Source organism: Pongo pygmaeus, chromosome 6 (genome assembly GCF_028885625.2).
Source record: "Pongo pygmaeus isolate AG05252 chromosome 6, NHGRI_mPonPyg2-v2.0_pri, whole genome shotgun sequence".
In the NCBI taxonomy this organism is placed as follows: domain Eukaryota; kingdom Metazoa; phylum Chordata; class Mammalia; order Primates; family Hominidae; genus Pongo; species Pongo pygmaeus.
The window spans coordinates 79057129-79083414 of NC_072379.2; the positions used below are offsets into that span (position 1 = coordinate 79057129).

A 26286-nucleotide genomic window follows, 5' to 3' on the forward strand; every position below is an offset into this window, starting at 1 on the left:
TTCACCCACCACCAAATCCACTAAACTCCTTGAATCTGTAGTACTGTATATTCTTAGCTTTTCTTCTTGTAACTGATGAACTGTCAAAAAAGTGACAAATGCCCAAGTAAAAAACGCTTGAGTGCATGGATCTCACTTTTCCCCTCTACCTATCATTATATATAACTCCCTGTCATTCTGTTTGTCTTTTTGGTCTGAGAATGAGCATATGCTCTCAGATTTTTTTTTTCTTAAAACAAAACAGGAGACTTCTGCTTCTGGGAAGATGTAATAGACATACTTTCTCCTATTTCTCCAGCTAAATCAAATGAAAACCTCTTGGCATTACATACAAAAGAAATATTAAAACATTGAAAGGTGGAGAGAAGAAGGCAGACCAGATGGGGGATTTGGAACTTGAGGAACAACACAGTAATAGTTCTCTGTGCTTTTTGTTTGTTTGCCTCATATATCCCAGGCTTTGAGCTGAATAAGCTGGTAAACCACAAACACCAACAGGCACAAACCAAAAAAAAAAGCCTCAACAAAAGCAAGATTTGTCAAGCCAAAGAACCAGGAAAGGGTCAGCCTAGTAAAACAGAAAACTTTTAGACAATAACCACTCCTAAAATGACAAAAAAAAAAACAAAAAAAAAAAACTGTGGCCCTATTCCCATCTATGCTAAACAAGTCCTACTAGGAAGCCTAGACTGTAACCCTCTGCCAGGCTACACTGAGGCCCTCCCAACATGCTGTCCAAGGTGCTGTGAAAGAATGCTGAGTAGGGAGCACCAGGCAGTAATGACACGCACTTTCCTCCACCATCCTCCTCCCCAGTACCAGTAGAGACCACATAGGGAGTTTGGACTTCCACTCCCACCCCCAACTGGGGTGCCATTAGAGGAGGTCTGGTGGAGCTTCAGGGTTTTCACCATGACCCAGTGGAAATGAGGCCCCCTCTTCACCCCAGTATCAGTGGAGGCCTCAAGTAGAGCAGTTATGAGGCACTTCTACACCTCCCTGCCAGGAAGGTAACAATGGAGGCCCAGTGGGAAGCGGAATTCTCACCCTGCCCAGCAGTAATGGGGAGCTGTCAAAGAGCATGGACTTTGCCTGCCTGGGTCATCTTTGCAACCTTAGTGCCTGGACACTGCTTGGCACATGATAGGGGCTAGTTGCACAATGTTGCTCCAATCACTCTTTCCTTCTGTACATCAATTTCCTCCTCAGAGGAAAATGAGAATGAACATAATAGTGTCTACCTATAGGTTGTTGTGTGGAGTAACCGGATTTATACGTGTAAAGCTCCAAGTGTCCAACACATGAAGTGTCAGCCATTGCTGCTGCTGGTGTTGTCATTTATTCATTCCTCACTGGTTTACATGCCACTTAAATCTAACTTGTGTCACATCCCATGACTTTTGTAGTGTCTTCATTCTTATTTTCTATATATTCTGTAACTGCAATCATATTTCCCTCTTTATGCCCAAGAGATATGGAGAAGTGTATTTTTTTATTTTCAAGTGGGTGGGAAATTTTTGTCGAAATGTTTTGTTCTGATTTGTAGTTTTATTTGTAGTTTTATTATTCTGTGGTCAGAGAATATGTCTGTGCACTTCGTGTTTTAAGAGATTTATTGATGTTTTCTTTATAGTCTAGTATATAAGCTATTTAAAGAAATAATTTCTTCAATTAAAATAATTTCTCCCTTTTTCCTCATTGTGAAGGCTTTTATGCTAGGGATATATCCTATAAACATACTTTCCAACACACCAAACTAGACAGTTAAATGAAATAAAAGCTTCAATAATGTTGAGTTAAAATGCTTTATTCCTATTCAATTTGCAGTAAGCACAGATTGCAAAGTTCCCCAGAGGGAGAGAAATGGGAGTAGATAAACTCAGCCTGCAGGTATGATTTGTTATTGTTCTTCTGCCTCTTTTCTCCCTCTAGTTTTCTTCTTGCAAAGAATTCCTTTAATTCCTAATTGTAGCAAATTGTAATTTCCAAAAGTAGTCTCAGCAATATTTCTGGTCTCACATGCTCTTCGAGGATCTTGCTACTTCCCATCAACAAGTGGCATCTATCCCCTTGTACTAGGGTGGACCTTTATGATTGCCTCAACAAAAGAGGAATAGAGTGGAAGTCATGCTGTGTGACTTCCAAGATGGGTCAACTAGCAGACATGTGAATGAGCCTTCAAATAATCCCAGCCCTCAGCCTTGGAGCGAAGACCAGGGCCAAGCCAGCGCTACAGTGCCCTGTGTGAAATCTGTAATGCACAGACTCAGTGAGCATACTAAATGGTTGTGTTACATCATTGAGTTATGGGGTAATTTATGACTCAGCTACGGTAGCCAGGTCACTAAGGATGCCAACTTATCAGAAGATTTCATGTAGAAGGAGGGTGTTATAATGAGAAAACATTAGACTAGGACCTGAGAGACTTGGGTTGTAACTGGGTTAGCTCATAACTGGCTATGGATCCTTGACTAAATCATGTAACCTTTCTGGGTCTTAATATCCACATCTGTCAAAGAAGGTATCTGAACTTTTTAGTCTTCTTCAACTTCTACCATTAAATATCTCAATATAGAATATTTAACATTATAAATGTTCTTATATTGGAAATATTCTGTTTCTTAAGATACTGAATATCTATTTTTCATCAATGCTAGTGTTGATTTTACAGGGCAATCTTATTTCTCTCATTTCCATATTATTGGAAATAATTTTCCAAAATATTGGTAGTAGAGAATAGAATCATTTTTATCAGCCCAAATTTAGCATAAAATAAGTTAGAAAGCTGGGTAGGCATTTGATGGAGAACAGAGGGTTCCCCAGTCTCAGTTCATGGTAATACATTAACCACTACTCTGATTTTTATATTGTTCAGTGATTTCTGCCCACTATTTTGGGTGTTCTTTGTTAGTTACCATGTAACAAGCTGCCAGAATATGTTTACTGAGATTTTACTGTCTCTGTCTAGATCTAGCAGTTGGAGAATTTTAAGTATACTTTCCAAAGCTAAATCTGCTATGGGATAAGTAAGGCTGGTTTCTCATCAGTTGTAATTCTCTCAAAGTTGCATTGTTAGGAGGATTCAGCTAGTATTCCACATACTGTATTCCAGAAGCAGCTACAGCAAGTGCTTAATACGTGCTTTCCAACACACAATACTTCAAGGTCCTTAGAGTGGGATGACTTGGTACAGCTGCCCCAGGTCAATATTCAGGGGACCTAGCTGTTCTGGCAGCTTGTCAGTGACTCAAGGAGCACCATCTGTTGCCTGTAACGTGCTTGTACCACCCTTGCCGAAAACAGTCTTAACCTGCTTCGCCTTCCTGGACTCACCAGAATCAGTGAGTCTCTATTCCCTTTGTATCATAATGCTCCCCAACACAGAACAAAATTAGTAGGCTACTCTCTGATAGGAATTATGTGCTCCCTGAGAAGCAGTTGTTATTTCCTAAATCTGTTCATGATAGTTGTATTTTATTATAATAATGATGTGATTTCCTTAAATATTATATAAATCAATAAAATGTGAAGGCAAAAGAGCTGTTTCTATGAAAACAAGTTGAAAGCAACACAAAGTGTGAGTAATACAGCTGCAAAAGATTGTGGAAAAAAATCTAGAAGGATACTGTGCTCAGATCTCTTCCCATTTCTCTATAAGCTCTCACTCTCCTTTAAAGAAATCCATACTTTAAATCTTAGTTAATATATAGGAGTTGTGCTTTATTCAAGAGTGATGTTCTGTGATGTCCTGTGCTCAAAGAAAAGGCCTTGCTGGCCAGGCCTGGTAACTCAGGCCCGTAATTCCAGCACTTTGCGAGGCTGAAGCAAGAGAATCACTTAATCCCAGGAGTTCGAGGCCAGTCTGGGCAATATAATGAGCCTCATCTCTACAAAAAATTTTAAAAATTAGTCAGATGTGGTGGCATGTGTCTGTAGTCCCAGCTACTTGGGGGGCTAAGTGGGAGGGTCGCTTGAGTCCTGGAGGTCAAGGCTGCAGAGAACTATGATCACACCATTGCACTCCATCCTGGTTGACAGAGCGAGACCCTGTCCCTGTCTCAATTTAAAAAAAAAAAAAAAGAAAGAAAGAAAAGAAAAGGCCTTGCCCCCATATCAAAGGATTGGAAAACTGATGACATATCCTTTTTTTTTTTTTTTTTTTCAGTTAAAATGTTTGTGGAAAATCGCATTTTTTGACTTATTGCTTTAACCTACTTTTTAACAGACCAACTCCTGGTCCCACTCCTGAGGGATAAGTTGGCTTAGACTATACATAAATTTGGCTCATCTCTATTTGCTGTTTCACCACAACAAATAAAGAGCTGCAGGGATGGCCCTTTCCTGCAGCCAAACTACACACTGCCTCTTTGTGACTTTGTTTCCATATTGAGCTTACTCTTGACATGAGCTTTGGCCTCATCTGCCCAACCCATTCCCCCCTTCACCTCTCAAATTAATTCTAAAGGAATGTGATTTATTCCAGGTTCCACAAACCTCGCTGGGATAGCTCCAGATAAGCTCATTTACCTTGGGAATTCTCTGCTATCTACCCAAATCTAGGAAAGATCCTCTGCTTCTTGCTCCAAGCAATCCTGTAGTACAGCACCCAGTACCTTTCCTTCCTTGATTCAAACAATATGTATTGGACACCTACCATGCGTCAGGCTCAGCACCAGGTACTGGGTATGTAGTGGTGACTACAATGGGCTAATTTCTATTGTCAACAACAGCTATAAGTGTATTATCAACAGAAGAGCAAAGTCTTTTTCTCTTTTTTGTTGATAAATTGGTAAACTGACTAGACAGAATTTCCATCGCACTTTTGCCTTGGGAAACAAATTCTTTTATTTGGTTTATGTGCTTATGCATGCATTTATATACATATGTACTTATTTGGGTTTCCTGGGGGAAATTAAATGGGCCAGGGCATGTAATATTTTAGCTTAATCCAGAGATTGGCAAACTTTTTTTTATAAAGAGCCAGAGAGTAAACATTTTTGTTTTGTGGGCCATAGGTCTCTATCACAACTATTAAACTATGCACTTGTAGCACAAAAGCAGTCATAAACAATACATAATTGAATGAGAGTGGCTGTCTTCTAATTTTCCTTACAAAAATAGACAGGAGCCCTAGTTTGTACACCCCTAGAATCTATCGAAATACCTCAATGGCTCCCCCACTTGCAATTAAACTTGCTCAAGTCCCTCCCCTAAATAAAAATCAAAGAAGCCCACATCACCGCAAAAAGTTGTTTTGTACTCACCATCTCTCTTTCTCCACTGCTCATTTACCTTCAACTCTAGATAATCCAACCTCTGTGCTCACCACCTACTAAAATTGTCCTTATCAAGGTCACCGACGATCTCCATGTTGCTAAATCCCTCAGAGACTCCAGTCTTCTCTCTCTTACTCAATCTCTACACAGCTTTCAACACAGCCAGCCACTCCCTCCTCGTTCTGGAAATACTCTCCACTCATCTTCTGAAACCTTCCAAGACTGATTTCCTTCCTTCAGCAGGAATACTTGTCAATCATCAAAGGCTCCTTCTCCTCTTCACAAACTACATGATGGAGTTGCTCAGGACTCTGTCCTGGGTTCTATTGCTTCTCTCCCTAGGGGACTTCATCTATTCTGTAGCTTTAAATGATATCTTTATGCTGGAAACTCCCAAATTTACTTTTTCAGCCCAGATCATTCCCCCAGTTCCTTACTCATACATCCGATCGCCCACTTGATATTGCAAGTCTCTCAGATAGATGTCTTAAATGTAAAGTGCTGAGCAAATATAATTGAATAAATACATACATGACTCTACCTGGTTTCCCAAGCAGAAACCAGAGCCTAATCATTAACGCCTCCCTTTGGCATTCTTTCACATTACCAAAACGTAAGCCTTCTGTTTCCTACTCATCTCCTGGATCTTTCCCTGGCTCTCTATACCTAATTCTTAGGCTGGTATAGCAGCATCTGTTGCTAAAATACTGAAATACTTCCATATTTGTTTTAAAGAACTGCTGGCCTAAGCTCCTGTTGTGCTGGCTCCACCTCTGGAGTCCACCTGCCCCATCCAGCCTGGTCTAGCAGATAGATGCCTGAAGACTCTGCTCTAGTGCTAAGGCTTGCATCCATTCTGATGGATCAATGTTTATGCCAAAATAGCTAAGTATTTTAATATTATCCCTGCCTAATACCACAGTGACTAAAATATTCTAGCACTAGGAAATTATCTTTCACCCAGATTCCTGGAAAAGCTATCTAATATAGTTTGGATGTTTGTCCCCTCCAAATCTCATGCTGAAATGTGATCTCCAATGTTGAAGGTGGGTGTAGTGAAAGGTGTTTGGGTCATGGGAGTAGATCCCTTATGATGGCTTTATGCTGTCCTCACCTTAACAGGTGAGTTCTCACTCTATGAGTTCACACGGGATTTGGCTGTTTAAAAGAGCCTAGCACCTCCTCCTTCTCTCTCTTGCTCCCTCTCTCACTATGTGATATGCTGGCTTCCGCCTTGCCTTCCACCATGATTGTAAGCTTCCTGTGGCATCACAAGAAGCTGAACAGATGCTGGCACCATGCCTGTACAGCCTGCAGAACTGTGAGCCAAATAAACCTCATTTCTTTATTAATTACCCAGCCTCAGGCATTCGTTTATAGCAAAGAAACAGACAAATACACCATCCAACTTGTTTCCCTACCTCCTGCCTTATTCGTCTCCAGACTCTGCATAGCAGCCAGGGTGATTTGTCTAAAATGCAAATTGATGACATCTCTCCCCTGCTTAAAATCTTTAAACATGGGTAACCTCAAGATAAAGCCATAGCTCCTTAATAAGATTCCCCAGACTTTCATGATCTGACTCCTTCTCATTCTTCAAGTCTCACCTCCTCAGAGGCATCATCCTGATCCCATTTAAAGTAAGTTCTTGTTATTATCTCTTAGCAACTTGTTTGTTTTCTTCATTGCATTCATTACAATTTGACATTATTATGGTGATTATTTTTATCTGTTTCCCCAGCTAAACAATAAGCTCCCTGAGAGAAAATACCATGTCTATCTTGCACACTGATATTTCCCTAGCTCCTGAATATGGTTAAGTGAATAAATCTGGACCCCTGAATACTGTCTAGCTTCATCTCTTGCTATATTTTTTCTTGGGATTTATGGTTTAGCTATATGCAGTCAACATGTATTCAACAATTGTTTGATAATGACTATTCTCGGTTTCCTAAACATTCCACATAGAATACTACCCTCTGCCTGGAATAGTTCTGTTTAACCCTTATGCCCTTTCACCTGGCAAACTCCTGCTTACCTTCCAGGTATCAACACTGTCCTTGCACCTGGACGCCTTGCTTGTTAGTTCTTCCATGATAAAATCTTTATACTATAATTTAAATGTCGGTTTCTCTTTCTGCTTTTCTTACTAGATGGTAAGGCAATGGCAATTAAGGCACTACTATGTTTGTCATTTTTCACTGTTGCCTCTGAAGCATCTTGCTCAGTGCCTGGCACTCAATAAATAATATTTAGCGGACAAATTCAATCCTAAAGCAGACATCCCAAAAGTTCTGAGAGAGGACGAGTGAACTCATATCCATTGGGGTGGCAAGATTTTTTTTTTTTATTTGTAAGTGGCTACAAAGAAAAAGGTGTTTTTGTTTTTGTTTTTTCCCCTAAGAATACATTTTCCTTTAGCTGTGTGCTTCTGCAATATGAAGTGACTCCACCTGCAACTTATTGTTTGGCTTTAAGGGCAGAAACTTGTTCATAAATTGCTAAATTTACTTATAGCCTAAGTGAAAAGTGCGAAGTGTAGATGACAAAAAAGATCTATGATGAGAATGGGTTTTGTAATGTCCCAAAAGGACACAACATGATAGCAAGATCCCTTCCTTAAAATAATTTTTTTAAAATGTATTCATTATGAATTCATGTAATTTAGTTAAAAACAGAACCTCTTTCCTGTACTCATTAATGGCAGTTTTATGGTTTCATTCTGCCGGGCACATAAATATGTTATAATATAAACAAGCCAATGGTGTAATGAATCGTTCCAGTCTTATTGTGCATATGTTTTTACTACAAATCTTGGGGAAAAAAGCTATTCACGCTCTGCATTTTTAAATTATGCTAATGTGATTAGTCATTATGGTCCTACTTATTCTTTATGATGGATGCAAGATGTTTAAGCCTCTCATAGTACTTGTGAGGGGCCTGATTAATGCTTGAGACCCAATCAATAAGCTGCTGGTGAAGTTCAAATAACATATTAAAAAGTTATATACAACAGAAGAGTTGATCCTTGCTCATATAAGATTACATAAACTAATAAAATAAGTGTAAATTGTATTAATGTACATTTTTATTCTTCCACAAAAATTTTAGCTGCTACTATAACCATTTAATGTATTTTGCCAGGATCTGTCCAGGCCACTGTTTTTGAAACGGAAGTGTAAAAATGACAGAGAAAGCTGCTATTAATGTTAAATATAAAAATGCACACACATCCACACCAGCAAACGTGTTTTCAAAACCTAGACTTCAAAACAGTTCACCCATTCTTGCATTTTGATGTTGTCATGATCAAGCAAAATGAAAAACAGAAAAGACATATTTTGGTTGGTTATTATGCTGCCAAATCAGATTGTTCCCGTTATTGTCTTGCATAAATCCCAAGCTCAGAGGGAGAAGTGGGGAGCCAGAAGAAGAATATGGATATGTGTGTGAAAAGAGCAAAAGAACAACTTTAGAATTTTAAATGAGTCCAATAAATTGAAGACCTGATTAACAATCTGAGAAATAAATTTCAGGAGAAATAAATGTAATATATACTTTATATTCAGTGTTTTTAAAACTTTTTAAGAAGTAGAACCCAAAGAAATCTTATGAATAATCACAATCCATATACGATGGTGTGTAAGGCTGTTCTCGTGATGAAATAAAGAAATACCAGAGGCGGGGTTATTTATAAAGAAAAGAGACGTAATTAGCTCGTGATTCTGCAAACTGTACAGGAGGCATTGTGACGGCACCTGCCTGGCTTCTGAGGGGGCCTCAGGGAGCTTTTACTCAAAGCAGAAGGCAAATTGGGAGCAGGCATGTCACATGGTGAAAGCAGAGCAGAGAGGGAATGGGCCCAGAAAGAACACACTCACTACCATGCAGACAGCACCAAGCCATGAGGGATGTGCCCCCATGACCCAAACAGCTCCCACCAGGCCCCACCTCCAACATTGGGGATTACATTTCAACATGAGATTTGGGCAGCAACAAATATCCAAACTATTAATATATCAGATAGAATATGAGAAATAAATAAGAATATTTCATAAACATTTCATGAGTTTAAATTTATCGTATTTATGCATATCAATGAATTGGAAAAGTAAGACTGTTTTGATATTTCTGTGATTTCTTACTAGTTGCATAGTATTGAGATTTTCTTGACAACAAAAATAAGCTGTTGGAAATGGTAAAAATAGGAGTTTTTAAACAAGTTGCCTTGTAATATCAGGACACTATTCCATTTATAAGTAATGAGAGGGAACTTCATTTGTTCTGAGAGCCACATTCTAGGTTAGTCTGAGATGAGTTGGCATGTTGTTGGTCTCTATTCTAATAATATTCAGTACATGGCAGGCTTGAATGTGCCTGTTTTAAAAATAGCATTTTGTGGCCCAGTGCAGTGGCCCATGCCTATAATCCCAGCACGTTGGGAGACCGAGGTGGGTGGATCACCTGAGGTCGGGAGTTCGAGACCAGCCTGATCAACATGGAGAAGCCCCATCTCTACTAAAAATACAAAATCAGCCAGGCATGGTGGTGCATGCCTGTAATCCCAGCTACTCGGGAGCTGAGGTTGCAGTGAGCCGAGATCACACCTTTGTACTCCAGCCTGGGTGGGCAACAAGAGTGAAACTCCATCTCAAAATAAACAAATAAATAAATAAATAAATAAATAAATAAATAAAATAGCATTTTTAATAGATAAAAAATTAGCAAAATTCCAATCAAATGTTTCTGACCCATGAGTCTCCTCAAGGACACAATAGGGTGGGGCAGGGTAAGAACATTGTTCTGGTTGGTTCTCTCCAAGCTGTAGTCTTCTCCACTACACAGGCAGGATTTTAACAACCTATCTGCTAGCCTTCCCTGCATGCCACCCCCCATACTACCCTGCTGTAGACATAAATGATGTATTCCTTTTGCAGTGTTCTTTATTTCACTTAGTGGTATCACAACCTTAGGAGCTGCAAACCCCTTCAACTTTTCCTTTTCCTCACTCCTAACATTTAATATCTCCCAAAGGTCTACTCATACCATCTCCAAACTATCTATGGAATCTGATCTCTCATCTCCCCTTTGTCTCTGCTGCAACTGCCTCCTAACTGCTACCTGCAGACTTCAGCCTCATCCTATCCCTCCCTGCCAGAGCTTCTGTCCTGAGACACACGTTTGATTGGATCATTCCCTTGTTTTAGAGCTGGTAACACTGTCTTGCACCTAACTGGTTAAAGTTAAACCCCTTAGCAACTACAAAAGGCCCTCCATAGCCTAACCCCACCAACCTCCAAACTCCTCTCCTGCTGACTCCTTCAACCCAGGCAACCCTGAACTTATCACACTGCATGCACCTTATTCTTTGCATCTGTCTTCTTTGTGCCTGAAGAATTACTCATCCTCCAGGACCCAACTCAAACACTACCACTTTTTCAAAACATTTCTTGATTTTCCCAGGGAAAGCAAGTTGCAGCTCTTGAACTTCATTTGTATTACATATCCTTGTAGCATCTGCTCCAATGTTTTGACTGCAATCATCCTCTTGTATGTCTCTCTTTTCTCCCAAATACTATGAACTTTTAGAGCACAGGTATTGTATCTCATCCATCTTTTTAATCCCAAGCATGTACCATCGTGCTTGATATGTGCCTGAAACATGGTATACTTTCAGTGCATATTTTTCAACTCTTTATTACAGCATTTCATGTGGAGTTTGTTCTGATTCTTAGAGTAATACACAAACAGAAACCACAATGGCATCCTGTAGGCTCCCTGTTGCAAAGAGCACACAGTAAATTGTCAGTTTCTTTTCTCCTTACTCTAATTTCTCCATTACATTGGGCACTTAAATCCTTTATCTTCCTCTGAGTTCATTAACATATTTCAGAATTGAATTTTGAAACATCTCTTCTTTATGGTGTTTCCTTTCCAAAATTTACTTATCCTGTCCCCTCTCAGGTTATATGAAACTTTCCTGGTGTTTAGAACCTCAAACAGAACTAATTTCTCTTCCTAATTTCAGGTCAGATTTTGGGGAATGTGCTCAGTTATCATGCTCCAAGATAGAGATTCCCTTTCATTGTTTTTTTCCTGCTACATTTTATCCTTCCCCAAAGAGGTCATATTCAAGTGATTTGCAAATCTTAGGTTCTCTGCCCCCATAGCCCTTGAACCCTGAAGATGCTAAAGTAAAGCTGGAATTTTAATTATTTTTGTGTATTAATGCTACATGCTACATTCAATAAAAATCATGAGTAAATTTTTACTGAATCATGGGATAGATTCAATCAAAATCTATCCCATGATGTTATTACTTCTTTACAAACTCAGTTGCTTATTATTCCTGACCATTTGGATATTTTACAGATTTTATCATTTATTTGCTCCATGATTTTACTTGAAGAGAATTTAATAACACTTACTAGGATGATTGTTCTTCCTCATCCATTCAACCATTCCCACCCCTTTTCAAGGCATAACATTTCCTATTTCCAATCCTCCTCGGGTTTGTAAAAAAAAAAAAACCGCTTGGCAATGGTTCACTAAGAATTGCAATTTAATCCTTTGGAATAACAGGCTTTTCATCTGTGCTCCCTGCAATGATCCGACGATCTGCCACACAATCAGTTCCTTAGAAAAGAACAATGCAACTCAAAAGAAACGAAAGTGCTGGCAACATGGTAAAGAACATGAGGCCTGTTATAAAATTTGTAAATATAAATTAACCTTGGGAGTAAATGGCATCAAAATATGAATTATTGCTCCCTTTCAAAAGAAGAATTAGGACATTTTTGGCAGCAAATGCAAATGAACCTGAGTGTCTGTGCTTTTGATCCGGACTGTGTAAACACAGGCTCATAACTAGGTAGTTTAGTGTTTATATTGGTGGAGTCTCTAAAGTTATGCTTACCGACCCAGGAACAATGCAACATTCAAGAAAGAGCAAACACAACCTTAATTCTTACCTCCCATGGCCCTTGACCTAAGGAGTGTTTATCTAAGTTGTTTTGCATCTTGTATTTTAGGGAGCTGGTTATTATTTAAAAATACAGATACAGTCCTATATATCTAAAATGCTACACACACATTTATTTAAACGGGATTAGTCTGTTATAAAATATCCCCTTTTTAAGGCAATTATAGGCCATCAACAATCTGCATAGTAATTTATCACCTCGTTTTCAGTCATTATCACTGTTAGTCAACCATGTGTTCCACAGCCTAAACATCACTGAGAGTTCACTGGGATTAGTTAGGTGTTTTAAGAGTCATTATCATCACCATTATTACTACAAATCACACCATTTATTTAGCACCAACAAACTGCTGAAGAAAGCAGGTTGGCACAATTTACAGTGGATAAGAAATAGATGCCACCTACAAAAGGAACATGGGAGTGGGCTCCAGCAAGAATGAGTGAGGGAAGATGACTTAGCACGATCTTTAGGAAAGTGTATGGGGATTATATATTTTCATATCTGGAATGCGGTCTCCTGGAAAGACAAATACTTTGTAAAAATCCTTATGTTTCTCCAGTGGCCTGATCAATAGAGAACTAAGAAAAGTGACCAGGAGATATATTTAAAATGACAGAATTTAGAAAAACTGCTCATGTCTATGGTACAACATGACTTTTTTTCTGCAAAGCCGATTGAGACTATTACTCTCTCAAGTCAGTCTGAGCCTAAAGTTGGTGTCTGAGTCCCCTTCTCTACCAGCACAGGCTGTAACATCCAGAGGAATGAGCCAACTAGTCAACCAAAGCAGGGTACAGAGAGGTTGGCAACCTGAGCTCAGCCAACAGATTACCACATAATAAAAAGGATGCATTTCCTTCTGATCATTACAAGAAATTTAAGGCTCTACTCTGCCTTATTTGGAACCTACCAGAAACCAACTCGAATACTCCTTTTTCTTTCTATAAAATGTAAACATTAAAAGTCAAGTGACTTTAATGTGATTATAAACTTTAACTTGGAAACTAAGTTTTTAAGGACAGAGCAGAGAAAGTTTTTATTTTTTATTTTTTTGGGCTTTCATAGAATTGGCCAAAACTTTGAACAAAGCTTAAGGGTGAAAGGAGCCATTTGGTGAAAATGTCTGAGTTCCTGCTTTATATTTTTATTTAAGGATTGTGAAAATTTGGAGTAAAGCAATAGTTCATATCAATAAAAGTTTAATTTATTTTATGTTTATTGAGAAGGAATTAAGTTCAAAATCATCTTGAATTTGGTGGCTAGTGACATCTGAATAATTAATGAAATTAGTTTTCATGAAAATCACATATTTTCTTTATATGAGATGTGATATGATTTTTGACATTTTAAAAGAGCTGTAGGATAAGTAATCTATTATTATTGGGGTCAGATTTGTACACATGATAAATATTTGAACTTTTATATATCTTTAGGACTTCTGGTTACAATACTTAATAAAGGTTAAGGGCACTTAAATTTTAACAAGCCCAGATTTTCTATAATGTCTAAAGATTCATAGTACCTTCATTTTACCCCAATTAGCATCTGTACACATAAATATAACTGAGGAAAAAAGAAAAATTTTCCACCTATTTCAGTTTGGTGTTCTGAGTCTGAGATAAGCACATATTATAGAAAATGACTGCAGGAGAAAATAAAAAGCAGTGGCTGAGAGGATATAGAGTCCAGGAATTCTTAAGTATCTGGGAAGATTTTAAAAGTAAATACAAAAAAGAAATTTTGGTGGGCTTTTCCAGAAAGCAAAGTAAGCCAATACATTTTATTACGTATTTATGGCTTTGGAAAATTTTTGTTTTCTACAAACCTACACCAGCTAGAAAAATAATTGCCAACTCTTCCCACAATGACTGATGCCATTTGTGATGTTGCTACTGGCAGAAAGATTCTCTCAGAAGACTGAAAAAAAATAAAGTATAAATATTATGGTTTTTTATTGTCTTTATGAAAAACCATATTTTTGGCCCTTGGACCTGAGAGATAATTTACATAGCCGATTACAAAAGCTCTCACAGAATGACTGCACACCTGCATTGGTGAAATCGAAAGAAAAACTCTCTTGTTCAGTAACGCACCATATGCAAATTGGGGGAATAAAAGGAGCACAACAGCTGGCATGAAAAGAATAGTTTACAGATTCTTAGGGAGCACTGGTCTGGAGGCATTCAGAAGCGTCATCAGGCTGGCAAAAGTGCACTATGCAACTAGGGTAACCTTCAGTATGAAAAAAAAAAAACAGCTTTTAAAGAAACAGATAAATGTTATTATGATCAAAGTCCAAAACTCATTGGCATTGATAACCGAGCATTGAGCAAAATGGAAACAGCCATTAACAAATTCATTAAGAGCCTCTTTACATTCCCACCATCAACCAAAAACATATGTTTAATCTGTACTCTCTTTAATTTATTTCAATTATTATTGGTAGAAAAAAGGTAACCTGCTTGAATATCGTAAAGATATGTCAATGACATACTTGTATTTCCAGGTCAGGTTGTGCACACCTTCAGTCAACATTTATATAAAACGACAGCAACCTTTGAAGGCCTAGTTCTTCCTTGAGCAAAGAAGTGATTATTCATCACAAAAGGACAGCTAACAGGATCTTAGAGGCAATGTTGCCTATGGAAAGAGCTCCGGACCATTCATAAGTTCAACTCACTCATCTATTAAATGGGGCTAATAATACCTGTCCTGCACATTTGCACTGTGAACATCAAACCAAATCATAACAGGTGAAAGCATTTTGTGATGTGTAAGATGACAAATAAGTGTAAAGGATTGTGATTCATAAGTGAATTCAATAATAGCTATTCTTAGTTTATAGATATGAGAGAAGTCTCAAATCCCCAAAGAGTTTAATGCAATTATAATTATTTGATCCTTATATTTATTTTGATTAATAATAATATTCAGCAAGAAAGCTGAATTTCCTTTTCAGGCCACCCTCTGCCAGTATTTAAGCTTGCTTTTTATGTGTTTGTGAAACTCACTGAACTCAGCCAAGATTTTAACAGGGAAGTCCCAATGTTGATTAAAATGGCCTATTTTGGCACTTATGTCCTAAATCTAATCACCAATGACAAGATAAAACAAAACAAACAAAACCAATGTCTCATTCCATGCAATCCCAGAACCCTAAGCTGTTCTCATTCTTGGTCAACTGACCAAAAGACTACCATTTTAGGCAAGAAATTACACAGATCATTGCTCTTCTACGTAAACTTTATAATAACACATTGATAATACACTAGGAAGCAACATCAAAAATATTTAAGGTTCAGTTGTGCTTACAGAGTACATTTTGTTATTGTAGCTTTTATTTTTTTCTTTCTAGAGAAATTTACAATTGAGTATCTGGTCATGAAGTTCCTAAAAGCTGTTAGCCATGCAAGTAAGCTTTGAGGTTAGAGGTGGATAAGCCCAGAATAGAACTTCTTTGCCTCAAGTTTTACATGCTTATCATTTGGTAACTAATTTTTCTTTATGTGTGTAGGTGAGTGTGTGTGTGTGTGCATGTGTGTGTATGTGTTGTCTTTTCCTTTTGAGGGAAGAGGCCCAAGAATTGGTGGGCCTTTTTACAATAAATCTGGATAATAATAACGACCATGTACAATGCTTTCTCCCCCTTTCTGTGGCCACTAGTCTTCAAGTCTTGGGAGTCCCTGACCCCCATTCCGTGATGCCTTTATGTAAACAGGTTTTCTCACTTTGCAAGCTTAAGGCAAAAGGCCTGGCTGGGCCACTTTAGAGACAATTTTTTCATTTGTAAAATAAGCACTCTTGAGTTAAGGCTTTCAAGGCCCCCTTCAGCTCTGAAACACTCATGGCTTGTTAAGCAACACCTCCAAAGATGACCCAATGTATTCAGCGTATGATCTTAATAAACTTGCTCATGAAATTTGAGACCTTCTTCCAGCATCTATCACAAAAAGTTTTCCTATCTTCTTTATTGACTTGAGTTTTCATTTCTATTTCTACAATTGACAACCATCTAACAACAACAAAAAGCCACAACTAAAATAAAATTTTTGCAAAAGGACATTCAATAAGTCAATCTTATTGGAGCTAATTGTCTACTCCGTGGGAATGAATATGGAGTATTTTACTGTGAACAGTTACACTTCGAATGACAAATATTTACTGAGGTGATCACTGGAATACCTATTGGTGTCAGAGCAGCAATGCTAATTATTAGCTGGCCACTTAAGCTGGCTAGTATCTACTCTAAACCGTTATTAACTGGCCTAGAATGAACTTCAGTTTCTCTATCTCTAAAGTGAGAACTGGGCCACCGATATAGCTCTTGAAAAGTATTTGTAATCATTTTAAGTCTCAGAGGGTGAATGGCCACCTGGGAACATCTGAGATTTTGGGGGATGCATTTACTTTCGGGGCCATTAGAGAAACCATTTAGTACTGCAGCAATGATTTAGTTCTGTTGCCCCAAGGGCCCCAAAGAGTTAATGCACTTCCCATAAAGCTCCTGCCTTCTCTGTAAATCAACAAATTTATCAGATGGTGCTTTTGACAAATCAATTTGCTTGACACAGGTGGGCATTTTACTTCCAACATCTATTATAGAGAGAGTACATTGACTCTTCTTGGCTCATAAAGGAATCAGGGGCCAAACCCCAACAGGCATCTACACAGCACTCTGCATCACAGAGTAGTTTGAAATTATTTATGAAACAGAGTTGTTAACTGCTGGGACCTTTTACTGCCATTATTGTAGTCTCCGATCTGTAGGAGAACAATGCCAAATGGTAGTGGCAGTTACTTGATACAGTTGTGATTTTAACGTTTCATTATTAATGATAGCTATAGGATGTGAGCATCTATCCACCACCTGTTCTTACCTCCTTCCATCTGGACTCAGACAAAGAGGGACATTAAAGAAGGTGAATCCTACTTATGTTCTGGATCTGTTCTTCTTGTCTCCTTAAGCAGCATTTTGATCAAATATTACTACTCTCTCCTGAGTCATCAATTTTTTTTGCTACATTTTTCTTCTAAGCCATGTGAAAAACTCCAATCTTAAATAAATCATGTCCTACCTGGATTTTATGGCCTTCTTTGCTCTCTCCATCTCTTTCTTTTCTTTCCTTGCTATGTCTGGGAAAGAGAAGTTCATACTTACTGTCTTGGCTCCATCACTCATTCACTCCATGGCCCCTGTAGCCCTCTCTGAATGTGGTTCTATCTGTTTTGTTTGTTTTATTTTTGAGACAGAGTCTGGCTCTCTTGCCCAGGCTGTAGTGCAGTGGTGCGATCTTGGCTCACTGCAGGCTGTTCTTCCTGGGTTCAAGAGATTCTCCAGACAGCCTCCCCAGTAGCTGGAGTTATAGACAGCCCCCACCATGCCTGGCTAATTTTTTGTATTCTTAGTAGAGACAAGGTTTCACCATGTTGACCAGACTGGTCTCGAACTCCTGACCTCAAGCGATCTGCCCACCTCGGCCTCCCAAAGTGCTGGGATTAAAGGCATGAGCCACTGTCCCCAGCCTGAATATGGTCACTATTTATGACAGCCTAGGTCCTCTACATTTTCAAGAACCTACAAAATGTTTGAAAAAAAAGTTTAGAAAAACATTTTAGAAAAATTAAAAATTGACTCAAATACAGAAGAAAATAGAACATTTTAATTTGTAATAATTTCAAAGGGAAAAAGGTTAATCTCCTAAATTTTTATGACATAAATTTAATATGGAGTTTGGTGCATTTTAATGTTTGCTGTAATATGTGGTTGGATCTTCAGAAACCACTATGTTCAGGATCTAGAAGAGTTTTAAATGACGCTGATAAGAGATCTAATTGCCAAATCCAGTGGGCGATTTTTAATCCTTATTAAAAAATGAAGCAGCACTGGATAATGTTGACCATGCCCTCCTTTCTCCTCCCTTGGTTTGTGTCATATCACCATCTCCTAGTTTTTAACCAACCTCTTTGAGTACTTTTGCTCAGTCTACTCTGGGGTTTTCTTCTACACCCAGAATTCCATCTTGGTTGTCTTTTCTTGTTAAATGTTTTCCTTGACAATCTCATCCACATCCAGGTTCCATGCCCATTTATATTCTGAGCTCCATCACCATCTGCACTGGCAGTTCAACTTCAACGGCCCCTGAAAGTCTGCTCCTCCTTTCATAGATCCTGAGTAAATGGCACACTATTAATTCAATGGCTCAATCCAGAAATCTGGGAGTCATCTTTCATTCTTTTTTTTCCCCTCTTATCTTATAGCCAATCAATCACCAATTCCTGTCAATTCGATTCCTGCAATCTCTTACATCTGTCCATTTCTCTTCATCTATTAACAGCACAACTCTGGGCCAAGGATGGTGGCTCACATCTGTAATTCTAGCACTGTGGAAGGTCAAGGCAGGAGGATTGCTTGAGCTCAGGAGTTCAAGACCAGCCTGAGCAACACAGCAAGATATCATCTCTCCAAAACAATTAAAAAATTAGCCAAGTGCAGTGGCATGCACCTGAAGTCCCAGCTACATAGGTCGCTGATGCAGGAGGACTGCTTGAGCCCAGGAGATCAAGGCTACAGAGAACTTTAATCATGCCAACGCACTCCAGCATGGGTGGCAGAGAGAGATCTTGTCTCAAAAACAAAAAAAATCACAACTCTGATTTTGTCATTCCCATGCTTAATCTCTTCAGTGGCTCTCAATGACCCTGGAACGAAGTCCAAAATCTGACTCTGACCCTCTCCATGAGCTGGCTGCTGCCTCCTCTCCAGTCTCATTTCCACCCATTCTTCCATTAGAGAGTACTTCTTTGAATCTCCAGATCATTTCCACAGCACACCACCACCTGCCACCATTACATTGTCTTTGCACCATGGGCCTCATCTTCTGCAATTCCCCATCACACTTTTAATTACTTGCTTAATGTCCATTTTCCCCAGTAAAAAGAGTGCTTAATATTTGTTGGGTACTTTCTATGTGCCAGGAAGTTTTACACATATTATCTCATTTTAATCACAACAGTAACTATGAGGTAGGTTTTATTATTACTCCAATTTTAAAGATAAGGAAACTGAAGCATTGAGAAATTGAAGGCCACACAGCTAGTATGGAGTAAATTAAAACTAAAACCCAGGCAGTCTACATCCAGGGCCCATATCCTATCCACAATTAATATTGCTTCAGTGGCCAGGTGCCGTGGCTCATGCCTGTAATCCCAGCACTTTGGGAGGCTGAGGCGGGCAGATCACCTGAGGTCGGGAGTTCGAGACCAGCCTGACCAACATGGAGAAACCTCGTCTCTACTAAAAATACAAAATTAGCCGGGCATGGTGATGCATGCCTGTAATCCCAGCTACTCGGGAGGGTGAGGCCAGAGAATCACTTGAACCCGGGAGGCAGAGGTTGTGGTGAGCCAAGATCGCACCATTGCACTCCAGCCCGGGCAACAAGAGTGAAACTCTGTCTCTGAAACAAACAAACAAACAAACAAACAAACAAAATATATATATATATTGCTTCAGTGAAACAGTAAGGTCTACAAGGGGAGGGGCTGAATCTTGTATCTCCAGAGCCTAACACAGGATTGGCACAGAATGGGGGCCAACATGAAATTGCTGAAATAATAAATACAATTCAATTCTTAGATTGGCATATAGGGTCCTCCACAATCTTACCCCGACCTACCTCTCCAGCCTCATATCCCAGTACATCTGTCCCTCCTTCCCCATGCCCTATCTTCTAGCCATATATGCAGTTCCAAGAATAGGCCATAGTGGTTCACACCTCTGACTTTTGTATATTCATAATTCACTCACTCCATGTGTTCATTCACTCACTTATTATTCATTCATTTGCTAAACACCTACTGAATGCCAGGCAGACAGAAAAGTCCTATGACAGATAGATGCTGTAGGAACACAGAATAGGGATATTTAAGGGGTTTGGACTAAGGAGTCAAGAACATCTCCCAGGAGAATTAACATTAAAAGTGAGTTTCATTTCCCTAGCATGTGCATATCTGCATGGCAAGCCCTTATTCATCTTTTGGACTTCACTCAAATGTCTCTTCCAGGGCTCTCTCCAAGGCAGAACTTGCAGACATTGTATTGCATGTGACCTCCCCCATCACCCCATCAGACTATGAGATCCTCTTAGCCTCTTGGTGTGTATCATGTCAGTACGGTGGATTCCTGGCACAGAGGAGGTACCCAATAAAGAACTGATGAATGACCAAATAAAATAACGGTCCTTTTTGTAACAATACTCCATTTTAACTCATTGTACATATCTTTGCACTTACCTGAAACCATGGAATTGGGGCTTCTGTTCATTTACAGAATAGATATATTTTTAACATATAAATGAGAGAGATTAGGGAACACCTAGCACCACTATATCATTTTATTTTAGACATGGATATATAAATTATGTAAAATAGCAATGTAAACATATACACACACACTCATATACTTTTGTCAATTTAGTGACTAATAACTTGAAGAAATTAAGAATTCCCACTATAAGGCATATTCTCCTGAAAGCTTTGGGCACTATGGAGAATACTACATGACAGAATGCTAGTATATTTTCTGAAAGACAAGGTGATCCTAATGATTTCCTCATCAATGAAAAAGGACTTTTTCATTACTAGAAATGAGCCCCAAAGGTTAGGCTACTAATGTGTTTTTGTATACGTGCGCAAATAAATGCCATAAATAACACTTTGGACTAACATCAAAGCACACTTCTGTCTCACTGCTCTTCTTTTTGGGGTGGACATTTGAAGAGGTCCTTTGAAAATTATAATGAGATACAAACTTACTCCAATGTCCCCTTCTCTACTAACATATGAAGGGCAGCTGCGACTGGCTTTCAGTGGACCAAAGCTCTCACAGGAGTTGCTTAGGGAGAAGCCTCACATTCTGCAATCCTGTTTCTGTTTGAATGCGTAAACCTGAGCTACCTCTCCCTCCATTCTCTCCTGCGCTCCCCAACTCTGTCCCTCTAGATAGGTTTCTAATCTGTCCAGTCAGTAGCTGGAACTACAGCAGGAGTCAGTAAACTTTTTTGGTAAAGGTCAAGATAGTAAATATTTTCAGCTTTGGACCACATGGTCTGTGTTGCAACTATTTAACTCTGTTATTATAGTGCGAAAGCAGCCACACAGAATATGTAAACAACTGGTACGGCTGTTTCTCAATAAAAATGGGCATGCCTATTTTCCAATAAAATTTTATTTATGAAAACAGGTGGTGGGCCAGATTTGGCCAGTAGATCATAGTTACAGATTCCTGGACTAGAAATATTCTAGGATCCCTGTTAGCTTTTCCCTGCCTTAGTATTCAATTTTCATGAGTCTATGAGGGTTCACAATTGGGAGACAGCTGGAAAAAAAGAGAAGCATACTTTGAAGAATCATTGGCTGTGTGAAATTACTATATTTGACATATCTTTTCACTTGGAGTCTTTTAACTTTGTAGCATAATGCCCCTATTATATTTAGCAATTAGAGTGCCATCACAAAGTAAAATGTAAAACCATTATTCCTTGAAAAGAGAAAAGGCTTGTGGTATGAAATGATGCATGCGAGGAGTGTGGGTGATAATTTACTCATATAATCATTTCTATTTCAGTTCTATGGCAAGTATTTCTGGAGATGGCTCAGATGGCAAGGAGATCTTTAAGACATGCATGCCATAATTAACCTTTTTGTGTGTTCTGATAGAAATATCAATAGTTTTTCCTCCTTTAGCACTTTTAACTTTACTTATGGTGTATAGAAATGATTTGAAGAATAATCATTATAAGGGAAAAGCGCCTTTATATCTTGGGTTTAAAATAAAACACGTATATTCTTCCTATTATTTTTACTTTATGTCTAAGTTCTAGACACTGAACATCTGCATTTCTTTTTCCCTCCTTGCAAAGGGAGCTAGACCAGCCAATGCTTCTGTAGAGTGTAGATCCATGATGTACGAAGTGTAGTCTCTGGACTAGCAGCATCAGTATTTGCATCGGCATCTACTGGAAACTTGTTAAAAATGCAAATTCTCCAGTGCCATCCCAGACCTACTAAATAAGAAACTCTAGGAGTGAGCCCAGCAGTCTGTTTTAGCAAGCCCTCCAGGTGATTCTAATGCCTGCTAGAGTTTAAGAACCACTGGTATAGATTAGATTGTTACCTTACAGAAGCACAAGTTAAAGGGAAGACCTGGCCTCATATAATCAGCAGAATGACCTTACAGCTTGGACATTCAGAAGGCACAGAATACAGGCAATAAGCCTATACTACATTATAAGAAGAAAAAGGACCTGAGAAAGAAAAACAATGGGAAGAAGGGAGACATAGAACTTGAATGAGTAGGAGGAACTGGAAAACCCCAGGGTTCCATTTGCAGCTATGGCTACAATCCTCTATGATTTGATGAGTGAGGACTGTGCTAGGTGAAGGGAAACAGAAATGAAGAGAACAGTCTCTCCATCCACAAATAATTCACAGTATTAGAGTGGAAAAAGAAAAAAATTGCTCCCTTGAGAATTTACAATAGACTTAATATTTTAAGTCAAAGGAGGCTGGGCGTGGTGTCTCATTCCTGTAACCACAGCACTTTGGGAGGCCAAGACAAGAGAATCATTTGAGCCTAGAGGAGTTCTGGCCCAGCCTGGGCAACAGGGCAAAACAATGTCTCTACAAAAAATACAAAAATTAGCTGGGCTTAGTGGTGTGTGCCTGTGGTACCAGCTGCTTGGGAGGCTGAGGTGGGAGGATGGCTTGAGTCCAGGAGGTTGAGGTCACAGTAAGCCATCATGTTGCCACTGCACTCCAGCCTGGGCGACAGAGTGAGACCCTGACTCAAAAGAAAAAAGGATCAAAAGAGAGAGGTTTGACATCAGGAGACATAGAGGCAAGATGAAGAGAACAAAGAAAATAGAGGATATGAGGATAAACAGAGTATTAAAAAATTTTATTTCTACTAGAACATACAGCATTTAGGAAATTTATTCTTTTAATTCCTCCAATTACTAAAAGGTGAGCTCTGCTTTGATTTGGAGATAAAAATCCCTGACTTATTGCTTCACTGGACAGAACCACAGGAGAATTGCAACCAAAAGCCTTTCATTTCCTTGCGATGCTTATCGCCAGCAAATAGCTATAGTAACACACTGACATAAACCATTAAGTTATGTATGGGTCGGTGCTATTTAAAGAATGTTTGCTTCCCCACCCAACCCCATTCTTATGTTGAAATCCTAACCCACAATGTGATGGTATCAGGAGACATGGCCTTTGAGAGGTGATTAGGCCATGAGGTAAGAGGCCTCATGAAGGGGATTAGTGTCCTTATGAATAAGAGACCCCAGATAATTCATTTGCCCCTTCCACCATGTAAGGGTGAGAATGCAGCCATCTATAAACCAGGGAACAGGCCCTCGCCAGACACTGAATCTGCTGGTGCCTTGATGTTGGCCTTCCCAGCCTCCAGAACTGCAAGAAATAAATTTCTGTTGTTTATAAGCCACCCAGTTTATGGTATTCTGTTATAGCAGCCTTAATGAACTAGAAAAATAAAAAAGAAAACAAAACAAAACAGGAACATGTTCTTATGGTAACACAACCTGGTCATTTTTCAAGTCCTGCCACAGAGTATCAATCTTGGAGCCTCATCATAAAATCATTTTTGGGTTCCTAAGGAGAACGTTATAGGTGAGACTGTGCTATTAAAAAAATAACACCAAATCAAAGATCATAGTGTTTGCTGGAAGATTTTTAGAAGTCATCTTTTCAAAACAGCCTCAAATGTTTTAAAAAATGACTTCACTATTTTAGTTTTATATATATATATATATATATTTTAAATTCAAACAATACAGAAAAGCACAAAGAAAGAAGTAAATAACTTCCCAAAGTAAAGATTACTAACATTTGGTGAATAGAATCCATAAATACAAATAGAAAGCTAGACAATTAGGAACAGTTTCAAAGAGAGAGAGATCGTATGGTACATGCTATTTTTTAAAACAAAATTTTTATTTTTGAATAATTTTAGGTTTATGGAAAGGTTGCAAAGATAATACAGAGCGTTCTATACCTCTCAACCAACTTCCTCTACTGCTAACATCTTACATTACTATGGTACATTTGTTACAACTAAGAAACCAACACTGGTACATTACTATTAACTAAATTCCAGGCTCTTTTTAAATTTCACCAGTTTTTCTACTAATGTCCTCTTTCTGTCCCAAGATCCACATTGCATTTAGTTGTCAGGTATTCTATTAGGATTCTCCAAAGAGACAGAACCAATAGGATAAATGGGTATATGCAGAGAGTGAGAGAGAGAGAGAGAGAGAGGAGTTAATTCTAAACCTAAGAGTCATGTGACTATTAGGCATACCATTTTAGAATAAATTGGAAATAGAGTTACAGCCAGAGCAGCACAAGTAGCTAAGAAAGCTCAGAACACCAAAGTACCAGTTCAACCCACGGAAACAATAAATGTCAACAAACAACTGAAACCTACTGCTTCTGTGAAATAGTACAGATGGAAATGTTGGCTCCCAAGGGTCCTTCTCCCATACCTGAGGATGCCTCCATGAAAGAAGAGAACATCTGCCAAGCTTTTTCTGATGCCTTGCTCTACAAAATTGAGGATATTGATAACAAAGATTGGAATAACCCTCAGCTCTGCAGTGACTATGTTATCTATCAGTACCTCAGGCAGCTGGAGATTTTGCAGTTCATAAACCCACATGTCTTAGATGGATGAGATATAAATGGACATAAGCATACCATCCTGGTAGACTGGTTGGTGCAAATCCACTCCAAGTTTAGGCTTCTTCAGGAGACTCTGTATGTATGTGTTGCCATTATGGATTGATTTTTACTGGTTCAGCCAGTTTCCCAGAGGAAGCTTCAACTAGTTTGGATTACTGCTCTGCTCTTGGCTTCTAAGTATGAGGAGATGTTTTCTCCAAATATTGAAGGCTTTATTTACATCACAGACAATGCTTATACTAGTTCCCAAATACAAGAAATGGAAACTAATTTTGAAAGAACTGAAATTTGAGTTGGGTGGACCCTTGCCACTACACTTCTTAAGGCAAGCATCAAAAGCTGGAAAGGCTGATGCTGAACAGCACACTTTAGCCAAATATTTGATGGAGCTGACTCTCATTGACTACGATATGATGCATTATCATCCTTCTAAGGCAGCAACAGCTGCTTCCTGCTTGTCTCAGAAGGTTCTGGGCCAAGGAAAATGGAACTTAAAGCAGCAGTGTTATACAGGATACACACAGAATGAAGCATTGGAAGTCATGCAGCACGTGGCCAAAAATGTGCTGAAAGTAAACGAAAACTTAACTAAATTCATCGCCATCAAGAATAAGTATGCAAGCAGCAAATTCCTGAAGATCAGCATGATCCCTCAGCTGAACTCAAAAGCCATCAAAGACCTTGCCTTCCCTCTGATGGGAGGGTCCTAGGCTGCAATGGCCCCTGAGGATGTGTGCTTCATTTGTGCACTTTTTCTTACTGGTTTAGAACTCTTAATTTTATGCATAGTTCTCTGGTCTGTTTCATGAAACCTCTTCTCAGACCAATTTTATAAATGTATATTGAGGAAAAATAAAGCTAGTGGTTTTTCTTAAGGTAAAAAAAAAAAAAACAAAAACAAAATATACCAATTTATCCTACTAGAGAGATCCTAAAAGAGATTTATTATAAGGAGTTGGCTCATGCAATTATGGAGGCCAAGAAATCCCAAGATCTGCAGTTGGCAAGCTGGAGACCCAGGGAAGGTGACATGTATTTCCAATCTGAAATTTAGCAGCCTGGAGACTAAAAAAACAGCCAGTGTTTCAGTTTCAAGTCCAAAAGCCAGAAAGGAACTGGTGTCCCATCTCAAAGCAGTCAGGCAGGAGGAGTTCCCCTTTACGGAGTCTTTTTGTTTTCTTCATGTTGTCTTCAAAGGATAGGATGAGGCCCACCCATATTATGGAAGGCAGTTTGCTTTACTCAGTCTGCCTACTCAA

General features: G+C 38.8%; 1 protein-coding gene and 1 pseudogene across 1 annotated transcript in view; one reads left to right on the plus strand and one right to left on the minus strand.

Moving 5' to 3' along the window:
* The window catches only part of UMAD1 (UBAP1-MVB12-associated (UMA) domain containing 1), a 300107-nt gene that overhangs the window by 6193 nt on the left and 267628 nt on the right, over positions 1–26286 (minus strand). The gene's annotated exons all lie outside the window — the stretch shown is intronic.
* On the plus strand, positions 24601–25737 carry LOC129041559 (G2/mitotic-specific cyclin-B2-like; annotated as a pseudogene).